Source organism: Ambystoma mexicanum, chromosome 10, assembly GCF_040938575.1.
Source record: "Ambystoma mexicanum isolate Mex_15411 chromosome 10, UKY_AmexF1_1, whole genome shotgun sequence".
NCBI lineage: Eukaryota > Metazoa > Chordata > Amphibia > Caudata > Ambystomatidae > Ambystoma > Ambystoma mexicanum.
Window position 1 is genome coordinate 230980488 of NC_090932.1, and position 14563 is coordinate 230995050.

Below are 14563 nucleotides of genomic sequence, written 5' to 3' on the forward strand. Positions count from 1 at the left end.
TTGAAGAGAGCTGCGAATGCAAACAGGGAAATGGTTGTATCCCCACAAAATAGAGAGCCCCAAGAAAGATTGGTGTGTGTCACCACATTTAGTCCAGTCAATAATCAAATAAAAAGAATCATGCAAAAAATTGGGCATTTGGTGAACAAGAAGGAACTCTTAATAGTGGGTATTTTTTGCATCATAGGTAGAACGTGGCTAACAGGATCGTTCTTACCACTCAGTGACACCTTCATTAGCTTGAATGAGTTGGTAGCATGACAAATGCACTTTGCCTCCAGATGAGATCACTGAGTAGTAATTGTTTTCTTTTGATGAAGGCTTTTTAAAATATTCCGTGACTCCTATTGATTGCGAGATAGCTTCTTCCAAACTGCAGGTAAACCCTTCTGCTAGCTATGTGATACTTTGGAAGATACCTGGTTTCCCTTAGGTTGATATATATGTATTATATTGGCTTTCCAGGATTTGGAGAATATTGAGAAACTCTGTACGAAAACGTGGTCTGTCCTAGATCCCACTTTTGACTGGCTATCACCTGAAGATGTGTAGTGTGGTGTTATATTAAATGTCCAAAATGAATAGTTAATGATGTAATTAGACGTCCTATTTAAAATGACATGTCACACATCCACTCAACCCTAACAGAATACATGTACATATGTTTCCATTGTAGACACAGGATCACATTTGGTTGTCGTGGAAAACAATGGGTATGTCCTGATGAAGGCTGTGATTGGTAGGAGCACTACCTGATGCTCTTTAGATGGCCGAAACACACTGTGTTGACTTCTAAGAAGCAATCAAGACACTGCAAATAAGGGGTAGGTTAAAAGGGAAAAGTTTAACAATGCAGTGGTTCTCGAAACACAAGGAGCCCGTTTGGGCCTGGGTCGTAATAACAGGAACTGTCACCTGTGTGGTTGTGATGCTATAGAGTCACTTTTCTATATAATGATGGCATGTGAAAGCCTTCAAGGGTTCCGACTAACTTTTCTGAAATCATACAATAATTCAGTGGATGGTAGCAACATAACAATGCTATGGGAAATGTTTATGGACGGCAATGATTGCAATCTTATTTATTTTATGGTGTCTCACTACTTGCGAGTTGTTGACATTTTTAATGAATTGTATTCAGTATTTTAACTAATGTACGGCTCTATCAATGGTAGAATGTAGTGTTTTGTTCTGTTCATTCGATAATATTGATGTAATGATTGTATGGAATTATATGTATGTAATATGTATGTGTATTTGTTATTTGTTGTATATACAAAGCCGTGAATAATAGGGTTTTTGTGTCTGTTGAATTGAGCATAAGTTTACGTATGTAATATGTCTAACTGGCCATAAATTGTATGTTGAAATATGTACGTCTCATTGAACTAGGTTTTTTAACCTTTGACATATGAATAAAATGTGTGACATGGAGGCCTTGATCCCTTTTTGAAGTGCTATCTCTACTGATGAAGGCTATCCTCTCTTGTGCTCTATCAGACCCTCTTGTTCCTCAGCTAGCCAAGCCTATTGCCCTTTTAGTGGCCTCTCACCTCACTGAACTCTTCACCCTGGCCTTCGACTCTGCTTGCTTTCCCTCTGTTTTCAAAACAGCCAGAGTCATCCCTCTCCTAAAAAATGCAAAGGGTGGACACAAACCTACTAGTTAAACTCTACCAAAACATAGGTTCTCTTCTTCCCTGCCAAAAGCTCTCTCTCATCGGTTCCTCTGCCAATCCAGTTCCCACCTGACCCTCTCCCCTACTTTTCTTCAGCTAGAAACCTTGGCGTCATCTATGACACTTTTCACACCTTCTCTAATTTCATCTCCAAAACTGAAAAAGCAGCTCGCCTCAACCTCCTAAAGTTGAGGAAAATCAGGCACCTCCTTCCTTTCAACACCACCAATCATCTCTTAACCACTCTCGTCTTCTCTAAACTGGACTACTGTGACAGCATCCTCTTTGGTCTCCCCAACTATGCTTTCTGTCCTCTCAACAAGATCATTAAATTTGTTACCAGGATTCTCTTTCAACTCACTCCCTTCCCACCTACTTCCTCGTACCGTCACCAGGCTGGATGGCTGATGATGCAAAACAAGGGCAGATTTAAATTTCTTCTTCGGGTTGACAAATATATCCAGGGTAATGCACCACTGTATCTATCCTCTATCCAACTCTGCAGGTCTTCTCGTGATCTCCGTTCGGCCTCCTCGACTACCCCTGTGCGCCTCGCCCTCTCTGAGCTTCCTCCCGCTTTCAATCTTTCTCTCTTCTTGCTCCATTTGCATGAAATTCTCTTACCCCGGACATCCGAGAAACAGTCCACATGGATTTGTTCAAAACCAAACTAAAAGCCTGCCTCTGAGTTACCCTCTTAACCTACCTCTCATCTGCCTGCTAGCTAACATTTTTCCCTCGCCTCTAACCTGCCTCTGTCCCTCCCTTCCTCTGCCTCCACTATAGCATTTCACCCATCATGGTCACAACCCGAGCACAGCTGGGCGTAACCAACTACCCGCACTTAAAAATGTCCAATGTTGGTTGTCCTATTTTCACTTATGTATTGTCCCTGGTGACTGTTCAATTTACTCCCCTTCACAACCTGGTTAGAATGCCCTTCAAACTCACCCCATTGTAACAAGCTCACTGCTTCCCGTCAAATCATATTTCTTATCTATTGTAAGGTCCTTTGTGATCCAAATAGCATTGTTCCACCTGTATATAAATAAATTAAATTAAATATATCTTGTATAGAAATGTGGGAGATGGGCAAAACCCATATGTCAGCAACTGGATTCAGTAGAACCATTTGAACATGGTTTCTACCAGATCCCGTTGCTCACATAAAGGTTTTTGTTCGACCATCAGGTAACCTATACACATGCCAGAAGATAAATAAGAACCCCTTCTCTAAATTGTCATAAATTGATTGAGTGGAATATTTATCCTGCAATGGGTCACCCCACATCTGTGAAACTCAGCCAAATCACTGGGTTTTATTTTTTAGAGTAGCCTTTCTTTTCAAAAGTACATAGCCAAAAAGGTGCAAACCACATAGCTACAGATATCCACACTCGACAAAATCAAACTGCTGGTTTGTGGTTGGACGGATGCATGGAACTTATAAAGTAAGAGAGAATGCTATGAGAATGTTGTGGTATGAGTAAGAGAATGTTATGTGTAACGGTTCTACATCTAGGCAGTTGAAGAGAGCATGCCTGGGTGATGGGTGCCAGTGGGCTCCTATGAGACATCTTAATGTATCTTGATGTATGATATGATTTGATATGGCATTTTTAGCGCGCCTATACACAAGTAATTCAAGGCAATAACAACAAATTGCTGGTAACTAACCTGAAGTGCCTGCAGACCTGCTTTACATCTCAAACCCTTCCATTCCCCTGCATGACTTCTGCACGTTGGTCCAAGACCTCGTGATTTTACACATCAACAGGGGAAATTCCCTCCCTTACTGGGTTTCCAGCTGCTCATTATTCTGCAGCCCACCTCATTGCAGGCGCCTGCAAATTCGACTGTATTTCTCCTACACTGAGCAGCTTCACTGCATGTATGTCCTACAAAATGGTCTCGAACTAAACACCTACATGCTTCGTGACTAAGCTGCACACCTCTATAAGCTCTCAAACAGCAAAGGTTGTAGTATAAACTAACCTGTACCGCAAAGACACTCAAGCAGTCCTTCTTCTACCACGACCAGACCATCTGTAACTCAATTTCAGCAGAGGCGCAAAATGCCCCCGCCATCTTCCAGTTTCCTCAAAACACTGAAAAACGTGGCTTTTTCAAAAAATAACCTGCTGGATGAATAGAAAGGCATCCCGCCCACCACTAACACTACTGTACTGCTGTAGAAATTGCCCAGCCCAGTGCTGGCACCACCCACCCCTTGCAATGCCTTCCTCTGCTCTCAAGTTCAGTTTGCTTCGATATAAGCAATTCAATAAAGTGGCTAAAATAAACATTCATGCTTTTTGTTTTTAAACAATGAACTCAGATATCGGAATAGCCTTAAATTCCCCTCCACATAAACATTATTTGCTGCTCCTAAACATAATGTAATATAAATATGCATCTAAAAAATCAATTTGATGAAATACATAACATTTTACCTAGATGTCTGTGCTTTTTTATTGAACAGGGATCAAAACTCAAAGCTTTTTTCTCGACTCTTCTACTGCTCTGTTCTATTCTTTGGTCTTCCCTGCTCACGTCTTGCTCCTCTTAAATCAATCTATTCCCTCACTTTGCCTTCTCTCCTATCGGGACTCAATTTCTTTGCCTCTTGCCTCACTTGGATGGCTTTCTTTTTAGTCCCAGCTCAAGTACAATTTCCTTTGTTTAGTCTTCAAATCTCTCTATGGTCTTGCCCCCAACTATCTTTCATCTTTCCTCTCATACTATTTTCCTTCTCGCTCTCTCTGCTCTGCTGGTCTTTTTCAACGTAATGTTCCTCGTGCCCCCTGTGCTCAATCCCGTTTTCGATCCTTCCAAATTCTTGCTCCCCTCCACTCGAACCTTGTTCCTCTATCCCTCTGATCTATTACCTCTTATTCTCTCTTCCGCTCTTCTTTAAAAACTCATTTACTTCAGTTGTCTGTTTGGTTGATATTGGTTGACTCTGAATACCGATTTCTATTGATGATTTTAATGTACAGTTAATTGCTCTCTGTAAAGTGCTTTAGTTAAAGGCGCTATATTAAAGTATAATAAAATACAAATATAAAATAAAGCTAAATGTTCATATGTAAAATAGCTCTTTTACAGAATAAAGCCTGTAATTACAAATCAGGTCACACATTGCATATATGCTTGCCTAATAAACATGAAAATACCGTATGAACACAACTAGTAAACTGTAAAGTGCTGTTTTTCAAGCCACATCACAATTAAAAAATTGTCATGAAATTGACACAAAAACTCTGTTTTCTAAACAAAAAATGGATATGCATTATTTTTATGCACAGCTCAAATTATTTTCTACAATATGAATATTCTATTTTTGTATGCATGCTTTTGTTAGTTAAGCACTGACCCGGAATGGGAGGCTTAAGGAGCACATGCGTAAAACCTTTAGAAAGGCTATAAAATAAGCATCTACAGAGAAGCAATAAAAGCCAATGTATTACTTCTGTAAGATGTTGGTTGACTCATCGAAGTTAACTTGCTCCATTATGCAGCCCACTAGCTTGAAGCAAATCAATTTAATGTGACAATGGAGTGAGAAGTGAGACGGGAAGCCACTGCCACACAGTTGCCTTCACACAAAACAGGCACAATGTGTGAACAAAAAAGACCAAAAACAAGCACTCTTCTGTCCAGCCTAGGACATCTGGGGCTCTTTTTATGACTAGCAGAGGTAGCGAATTACAGCAAAGGCACACACATAATGTTCCCCTTTCAACAAAGCAAAAGGCCAGAAAACTACAAAAATAGTGAAATAGGGACACATAACTGTGCATTAATGCACATTTGCCAACTGCCACTATCTAGACCATTTGTTTTCTCTCCACTTGCTGGCAATAAAGCATCACCTATCATTCAAAACTAAGATGGGTTTTAGGGGAAAGTTGGAGGGTGGGTGCGAGGGACACAAACCCAAAAATATAGAGAAAACCGAGGCGGTGTGGTAGACACTGAACTCTTAAAGGAAAGAAATATTCTGAAAAAATCATCGTTGGCACACATACTTTGAAAAAAGAAGTACTACTCAAGAGGACCAACTAATAGAAGGAAAGTATCAAGAAATGAGGGATCAAACAGCTGTGAAGATCTTTTGCCATGTACAGTTGGGTACGCCTCTATCAGGGTGAATAGTTTGTAAATGTCACCAGACCCCCAAGTTGGCCTTAATGAACCATTTTAAACAGGTTAACCCATATGTATTTTTTGATATCACATGCTAAACATTTGAATTACTACTAAACGAGGGAAGGACCGGTCAAGCAGTGCCCACTGAGGTTCTGTTTACTGACACACCTGTTTGCTGACTCCGCGTTCCTGGTGCATGGACCACCAAAATGGAAGATAAAGCAAGCAAGAACATGACATGATGGAGACATTCCATTCTCATGCTGGAGGACAGCCACTGCAAGAGAAAAGATGAAGTGCTGATGAGGCAAAGTCGACCATGTCGAGTCAATATGCAAATGTTCACAAATGGCCAAAGATTGAATGGACATTTACATATGCACTGTGATCACACACTATTCAGGGGGGTTCATGCACGGGTGAGTGGGGAAATGAGAAAAGTTGACACTGGGGGTGATGGAGAAAGAAGCTCATCCCGGTTGGCTAAATGGGGAGCTGGTAAGTGGCAGTGGTGGCAGAGTCAGTGTATACATGGGTAGAGCTCAGAGGTGGGATATAGATTGACTCAAAGACCCAACACAAGCAAAAGACCCATCACAGTGACACTGTATCTCCCTGCACATTCTCCCCTACAACACAAAACCTAGACCTGTCATACTTCCTACACTCCCCACAACACAAAACCCATACATGGCGTCCTGCCTCCACACCTACATGACGCAAAACCCATACTTGGTGCCCTGCCTCCCAAACCCTGCCTTCCCGTCCTAACACAAAACCCAGGCAGGTTGTCCTGCCTACCCACCCTCATAACAGAGCCTAAACCTAGCATCCCACATCACAAAACCTACAACAAAAAATCCTGATCATGTATACTGCCCAGGAGCCTCAAAACACAAAACCCATGCCTTGATTTCTGCCTCCAAACCCCCACAATAGAAATCTTAATCCTGGCTTCCCACCTCTCCACCCCCACAACAGAAAACTCATACCTGGTGTCCTGCCTCCTCAGTCACACAACACAAAACTCATACCTGACATCCTGCCTCCCAACCTCTGCAATCGGGTATCCTACCTTCCCATCCCAACACAAAGCCCAGAACAGTTATCCTGCCCCCCACCCTCATAACAGAACCCAAACCTAGCATCCCACTTTGGCAAATACACATTAGAAAACCCAGACCGTGTGTACTGCCTCCTGTTAGGAAAGATTGCTCTTTATTGCACATTTCCTTCCATGTCTTTGTACCCCAAACGTTTTGCTTTTATTTTTGTATCTGACCTCTTTTTACAGTGCAGTCACTATGCTGGCATGTGCTCATCTGTTATGGGGAAGCTGACATGTCCTTCATGCTGTCTCTACTGGGAAACATTTTTTCCCTTAGTCTTGTTAGTTTGTTATCACTTGTGGTAACTTGTTATCATTGTACAATGCATCTTGCAATGCAGTACAGTGGGGTACACTTTTTGTTTTTTCCTAGACTAACACTCAGAGGTTTTTTTGGTTACTCTAGGTGTGCTAAATGGACAAGCTGGTGGCAGCAGTGACTTTTTACTATTTTTTGGTGCATTTAGTTTTAGCCTTATCGCTTTTACCGCCTTTGGCTACTAACTGTGGTTAGTGGTCAAGCATGGCCATGCCACGAGATTTTTCGCTTGCCCTTTGTCCATTTTGTCTTTTAGCCTTCTTCCTGGCCTCTGAGGCTAGGAAAATCCTTAGATGGACTTCCAGTACCCGGTAAAATAGAGGCTTTTGGTGGGATACTGGAGGGCTAGGTGTGTTTGCTGCCAGGACGTGGGCTGGGACTGTCTGGTCCCAATCCACAACCTGGTGCCAGTGTGCCTGAGTGGAATGAATGAGTTTTGCTACCAGTGCTCCTGATTGGACCACTGCTGGGGTGTGTGTGGGGGGCAGATCTGTTATTGGCTAGTGGGAGCTGCTGCTCGTACCTGCTTTTAGGATAAGAAGAGGACTCCTGCACCCACTCTGGAGAGACCCTGGAAGAAACTAAATGAGCCAAGACTCCTGTCCAGCTACAAGACTTGTGAGGCGACCGTGGACCCGTCGGAAGAAGGCTTGGTGACCAACTTCTGCTGCTGCCCTGGTAGAGCCATGTCCTGTGGAAGATCTCCAGCAGTGCTGCAAAGGAGCTGTGATCTTTTAAGTGGAGGGAACATCCATTCTTGATGTCAACTCGGAGTCCTGCGAAGAAGAGCCATTCGGAAGTGCCCAAGGACTGCCCTGGGGCTGCTGAGCTCAGAGTTTGGGCTACCGTGCTGCAGATGTCACCATTCCGAGTTGAGGCCTGGAACTTGGGGAATCTTCTGCTTGTGCAACAAGACTTACCTCTGCACAATTATGTGGTCCTAGCATCAAGGGGACCCGAAATAGGAGGGAAAGTCTGACCGTGGCAAGTGAATCCTTTAGCGCTGCCGTGCATCAGTGGCCGTCGTCTGAAACTGCTTACCTGCATCCATTCCTGTCCTGAGAGGGGACCTGCGTCAGGTTTTGCTGCATTCTTCAACTGGAAGACCTTGCACCAGCATTAGACACCGACCAGAGAGCTGCTCGAACCTGCAACCCCTGGGAATCAAGGGCTGAGGTTGACGGCTGGAAAAGCGAACTTGGACCTTCTTCAATCGATCTGCCAAGTCCTGTGAAGAATCAGAGTACAGGAGTACAGGGGGTGAGTTGTAGCAATACTTACCTGAACCCTTTTACTCCCTTTTAAAAGTTTGGTAACTTTTAGGTTACTTTGGCTTTGCCATTGCTTGTTCTTGCTTGTTCACATAAGCACTCTGAAAGTTGGGAACACATTTGTTAGCTAATTTAACTCGTCCCCTGACACTTGGAACTGTTCACTGGACCTCAGAGACCTACCTTCATTTGTTATAGCTCCACAAAACTGTATGGAACTTTGCTGAACTTTTGGACACAAGGCCCCATACATTTTAGGGATGGACTTCTGAAGTTAGGATTTAATCTCTGTGGACTATTAGTGCAAATACTAATCTGTACCTTTCTTTTCGGGTGTTTGATATGTATTTTGCCCTACACCAGTAATTGTATATACCAATCTCATTTTTAGCATTGAGTGATAATATTACCTGTTAGTAGTCATTTTTCACTGTGTCATTTTGCCATAGGAAGTATGTTTCTACTTGTTTGTCTGTGTTCCTTGACTGCTTCACTGTGTATGCTCATTGTGGGCCCCTTACAAGCTCACTCCCTCGTGAGACTTAGCCTAGACCACTCGCCTTGCTACCTTTAACTGGTTTGGCTACAGCTCCCAGAGTTGTTCCTGCACAATATAGGTAGGCCTTCTATGCATCTATTAAACAGGCTAGAGTAGAGAAAATCAGTACGAACACCTTCCCAGCCCCAAAACACAAAACCCATGCCTGGCTTCCTGTCTCGCCAAATCCACAACAGGAAACCCCTACCTGGCGTCCTGCCTCATAATTGGCATCCTGCCCCGCCACGTGGACCCGCGTTGTGTCATGGTCTTACCGTGTATAAAACATTCAGATTGCAAATTGTGTAGCTTGCCATCAAAACGACGTTTAAATGTTTCTTTATAATGCCATGCACAGGACGCCATGTATGTTATAACTACGTAATATAAACATGCAAATCCCGAATATTTGTAATGTAAATTATTTGCGAATGCTAACTGATCTGCACTACGAAAGAATAGTGGTTGCTGGGCCCGTGTAAAGTAATTTCTTCCACTGCACTTAAAGGCTGGGGGGTTGGGAACGACGCCGTGCACTTTCTGTTCCGGTCCCACAAGCCCTCCAGTGCAGTGCAAGTTGCTGAGAATGTCCATCCATTGTCGAACAAACAACTCGCCCCTGCTCTGTGTTCTAAGTGAGCTACTTCGCACGTGCGGCTGACCTGCGCTCCGACCAGCTACGTCGGTGTGAGGTCAAAGGCTATTTGGAACTAAACAAAACAGTTTACAAAAATCCAGTGGCACTTCCTAGAGAAAAAAAGTCCCCAAGTTGGAGGTAGGGGTCTAAGTGAATGTAACATGTAGAGATTGCTTCCAAAAAACGTTACTTGGCGCTGGCTGTAAAAACACGCAGTTGTGCAACACATGAGACTGTGCAACTCTTAACTGGACTGAAACAGAACAATATGTCAGAGGAGAAAGAAAAATCATGCAGCTTTCTTTCTACTGCAGTCCCATTCTACCCATCGCTCGAGCACTCTTTCGTTTCTGCCCATTGCACCTCGCCTGCATTGCTCTCTTGCACGTATGTCCTCCTCCTCTCTGCCTCTGCATGACTTTGTTTCGCTTCCCCATCATTCACTTATCCACACCCCACCATGCTCTCTCTCACTATCTGTTCTTCACTATCGCCATCACTCACTTTGGTATCAGGTAATACTATCCCTATATATATGGTCGCCGTATGTAATGTCACCGGGAAAAGGTCGAGACTACATTATATAGGTGACCATATATATATATATATGGGGACAGGGGGAGCGGGGGTGTGCCCGTTTTTTTGCATGGCGATATTTTTGAGTGGACATTATTACATGAAGCCTCACTTGGCCTTACAACATCACTCATCTATTCTCTGCACGCTGCTCTCCGGATGCCCTGGTTATGCCTTCCATAAGTCATCTCTTCCAATCACTCCACTGTTCCTTCATTTTTCTCATCGCCTTGTCTCATTTTCTCACAGCCCCCCCACCCCCATCCCCATCATTGGCTTTCGGTCTATCCACCACCCCTTTACCACTAACTCCCATAACTCTAGCTCCCACGTCCTTTGCTTTTTCCGTCTCAAACCCCATCATGCTCCCTTTGCCACAACTTTCATTGTTAGCTGCTTCGTTCACTGCATTTGTCTCAAAGCTCAAACAACGCTTATAATATTTGGGCCCTGGCACATATTTTCTTACAAAATAAGCACAGAGCGGATTCATTTCCATTGTGATATGTCTTATGTTGTTGACCTAGTCTGGAGCGCGTATTAAATATATGAGGGATAATTTTATTTAAGACATACTTATGAGTTATTTTCTATATTGCAAATTATATATATACATATATATTACTGTTGGTTGCCCACAAAACACTGTGGCATGACACTGCTGCAGCCTTGTGGCATCCTGATGTCATGCGAGGAACCCTTTCCCAATGCGGAGCAAGACATAATAACGTGCTTTCATATACCGTGATGGGTTCTTTAAGACGTGCGGATTTTTTACCTTTGCAAATAGTAGGTATTATCATTACCCAACTTAATAGCACTGGTTCCAGAAACTGGCGGGAGATGGGCTTCGGGTAACTAGAACCTGTGACCTCCAGGTTACACACATGAACCCACATATTTCTGAAGTAGGTGCATGAACACACCGAGCTAATTTACCGACATACAAAACAGGAACATCACAAAAACGCCATTGAAAGAGCCAGCCACCCCCATCCGCATAACACCGATTAAAGAGTAATACGAAAAAGCCGGCAGCTCCTCACCTGAAGAGATGTGGCAAGCACGAGGCAGTGAGGCCCCCGCACAGGAGGTAGAAAGGTCGTCCCCCAGCAGTGCGACTCTGCCCGGTCCGCTCCGGACGTCACCTCTCACTGTTCAATCTGGACACCGAGGCTTCAGAAAATACACCCCGGGGGAGGGGGCTCGAGATGGGAGCGTCGGGGGGTGGGGGTGCAGACCTAGATCCGGAGAGCTGCAGCTGCACTAGGGCCCACGCCCCGAAACATGCTTCGCTTCTCCCTTAACAACTGCTCATCTAACAGCTGCCAACACTTTTGGCCACGGTAAATATCTTCGGTTCCAATTTCCTTTTTTTAGTATTTCTTTCTCTTTTCCAAAAACAATTACTACTGCAAATCCAATGGTGTGTGATGCCGTCCCCTCACGTCTAGGGGGTGGGATGGGAGGATGTTTTAGGCAGTTGATGGAAGGCATTTAAAAATGTAAAGAGCTTTTTGGGAGGTTCTTAGAATGGGCCATTTAGGGTTCCCCAGGGGATTCAAATGCCCCTCCTATGCCCGCCTCTACGTCCCTGGAAGATGTCATCCTTTTATGAAAGTATTATTTATTTAAGATTCACAAAGCGCTACTAAGGCCCAAAAGAGCGTCTAGGGCTTCCTCCAGCCTCCTCCCTCCACCGGAGGATAGGTCAAATAACAAGACCGCTTTTGTGCACAATTTCCCTCCTGCGGGAGCCTGCCAGGAAGTAATGGAGAGGCAGCCAGTGGCACAGTACATGGGAAAGGCGCACCATCTAGGTATCTCGAGGCGCAGACCTTAAATGGTCCTTATATGCCTATCTCTGCCACCCCATGCCAAAGGAGCGTCCCTTCTAGCTCAAAGTAGGCAGACAGCAGGCACAGCAGCATCTTAACACCCCACCCAGCTGCTTGCAACAATACAAAGGCAGGCCAAAAGCCACCCAGGTAGCTTTGTCGACCTGGACCTAGTTCAGAGCAAGTCATAAACTCGGCCTGAGTTGCTGCGAGGTCCAGACCGCAATGCCTATGCAATTAGCAAATAAAGAACGCGAGTATTTATGAAGGTGTGGTCGATTTAACCATGTGAACGGATGGATGAGACAGTGAGAGTAAGATTCTGATTCACAGAAGCGTTTCATAATGGCACTATCCCATTGGAAAACTCTCTGTGAAGCAGGCCCCAAGTCTTAAGCTTGTAATACTGAAAGCTGAGGATAGCTGTGAGGTTAAGGTCGTCAGCAAACTCGGCCCGGGGTCAATTCTGTGGGAAGCCAAACAGAAAGGGAACCTCTAAGTGCTTGACCCAGTCCCTTACACACCCCTGAAAGTAAATACCAGGTCAGATGCGGTGCAGTAACTGGACTGAACAGAAGGTTGCTTTTAGTCCTGGGGGAGAGGATACCCAAGCTTGGACTGGCTTATAAGGCTGTGCCCGAAGGGTTGGCTTTGGAGGAAAGTGTGGGAGCCTATTTTGTTCCAGTTGGATGACTTAGACACCGTGTTACAATGCTTGGTAAACCTTGGGAAAGGACCCTTTGCCATTCAGAACACATTTCTTTAGAATAGGAGTAGCTTCTGAAGGTGATAGGTCAGGGATGGATACTGGGAAAATAAAGACAATGGGCATGTGGAGGCCTTTGGATAATAAAGTTGAAGAAGGAGTTGAGGATAATAAAAAGATTGTGGGCGGACACAAACAGTTTCCTCCTCGCAGAATGCGGCATGGAGCTAAACACCCAGTGACGATTGACCGGGCCAGAAAAGAGATGACAAGTTTCATGTTATCAGGATTCGAGAAAAGCAGGGGAGGAACAGGATGAGAAGAGAACCAGGAAGGAAGTTGAGCAGTAAAGCAGTTAGGATATCAAAGGGCAATAGATCCTGTTAGTTTCTGAAGTAACATGTTTTGTGCTATTTAGCATTCTAAGATGCCCTCCGGATTAGACCGTGGATGAAAAACATATTTAAAGGTCTAATCTATTATGGGACTGAAAAGGCCTTGGCTAGCATGAAGTTGTTGCTTGATCAACGACTTTCAGAAGTTCTCTGTTGATTCCATTCTAGCCCCTGTCCCATCTTGCTCTGCCTACACATCCTCACATTCTCCAATTCTCTCATGCAGCTTTTCCACCCACGCAGCTCCAGCCATTCCCTCAATCTGCGCTGCACAAGCCGCCTCACATGCTGATTCTCTAGGTTGGTCCTTACTGCGTGTCTGTTTTCTCTTCTGTAGAGCCTCTGTACCTTTCTCCTCAATGTTCTTTAAGGAACATCCCAATGCCCTCAACTCCCAGTGTGCATCTGTATGGCATATTTCCCCAGAGGTTTAGGGGTTTTATCTACCGTCTCCCGTGGATTACAGAGGATGGGATGGGGCAGGAAGGTGTTCTGGTGCTCCACGGCCGAACGCCCTTTACTGGGTAAGTCCTCAAAATCCTTTTCTTGTACTAGAATCATTGCTCCTTTATGCCTGCAGCTAATAATATATTTTTTATTTTTTATGTATTTAATTTGTTACAGCTAAATTAAAACAGCCTTTCAAATATAAGATTTTACAGCATACAAAAAAACGAAAACATCTCGTATGTACATCATATACATAAAATGTACATATCACATACATCAGAATAATGAAAGATGAAAAATATAAAAAACATATTTACATATCTCACAGTAGATAGTTAAAGAATAAGAAAGGACATTCTAGATCCCTACAATAAGAATAAAGCAGGTTACAGTTGATTTGACCATCCTAGCACCTTAAACATCTTAAACGCTGTGTGAGACAGACATTTATTTTGAATGCTTTTCTTCAGGTAATTTTAAAGATTGCATACATTTAACCATAGCTATATTCACCACAGATCTATAGCAATCAAAAAGAACTTTCCACAAATTGTTTGAATTTATTATGCGATAATCTTGAAACATCGGATGGAAATATCTAGTTCTTAAAGTAATTAAAGAGGGACATTCAGCAATCAAATGTATTATAGTCTCCGGCTGAGAGGATTTAAGGCAAAACCTACAGCCGTTATCTTTGATAATTCTACGTATATACAACACATCATTGGTATACCACAGATTCATCCTTAGTCTCATATACAAGTTCCTTATCTTGGGGCCAGGGAATCTTATCATATAGGGCTCTGGGGTATATAACCTTTTTGGCCCAAAAGCATGATCCACAAATAGATACAATTTTGAACATTTTTCCCTTGTTCTTATCCAATCAGCCCG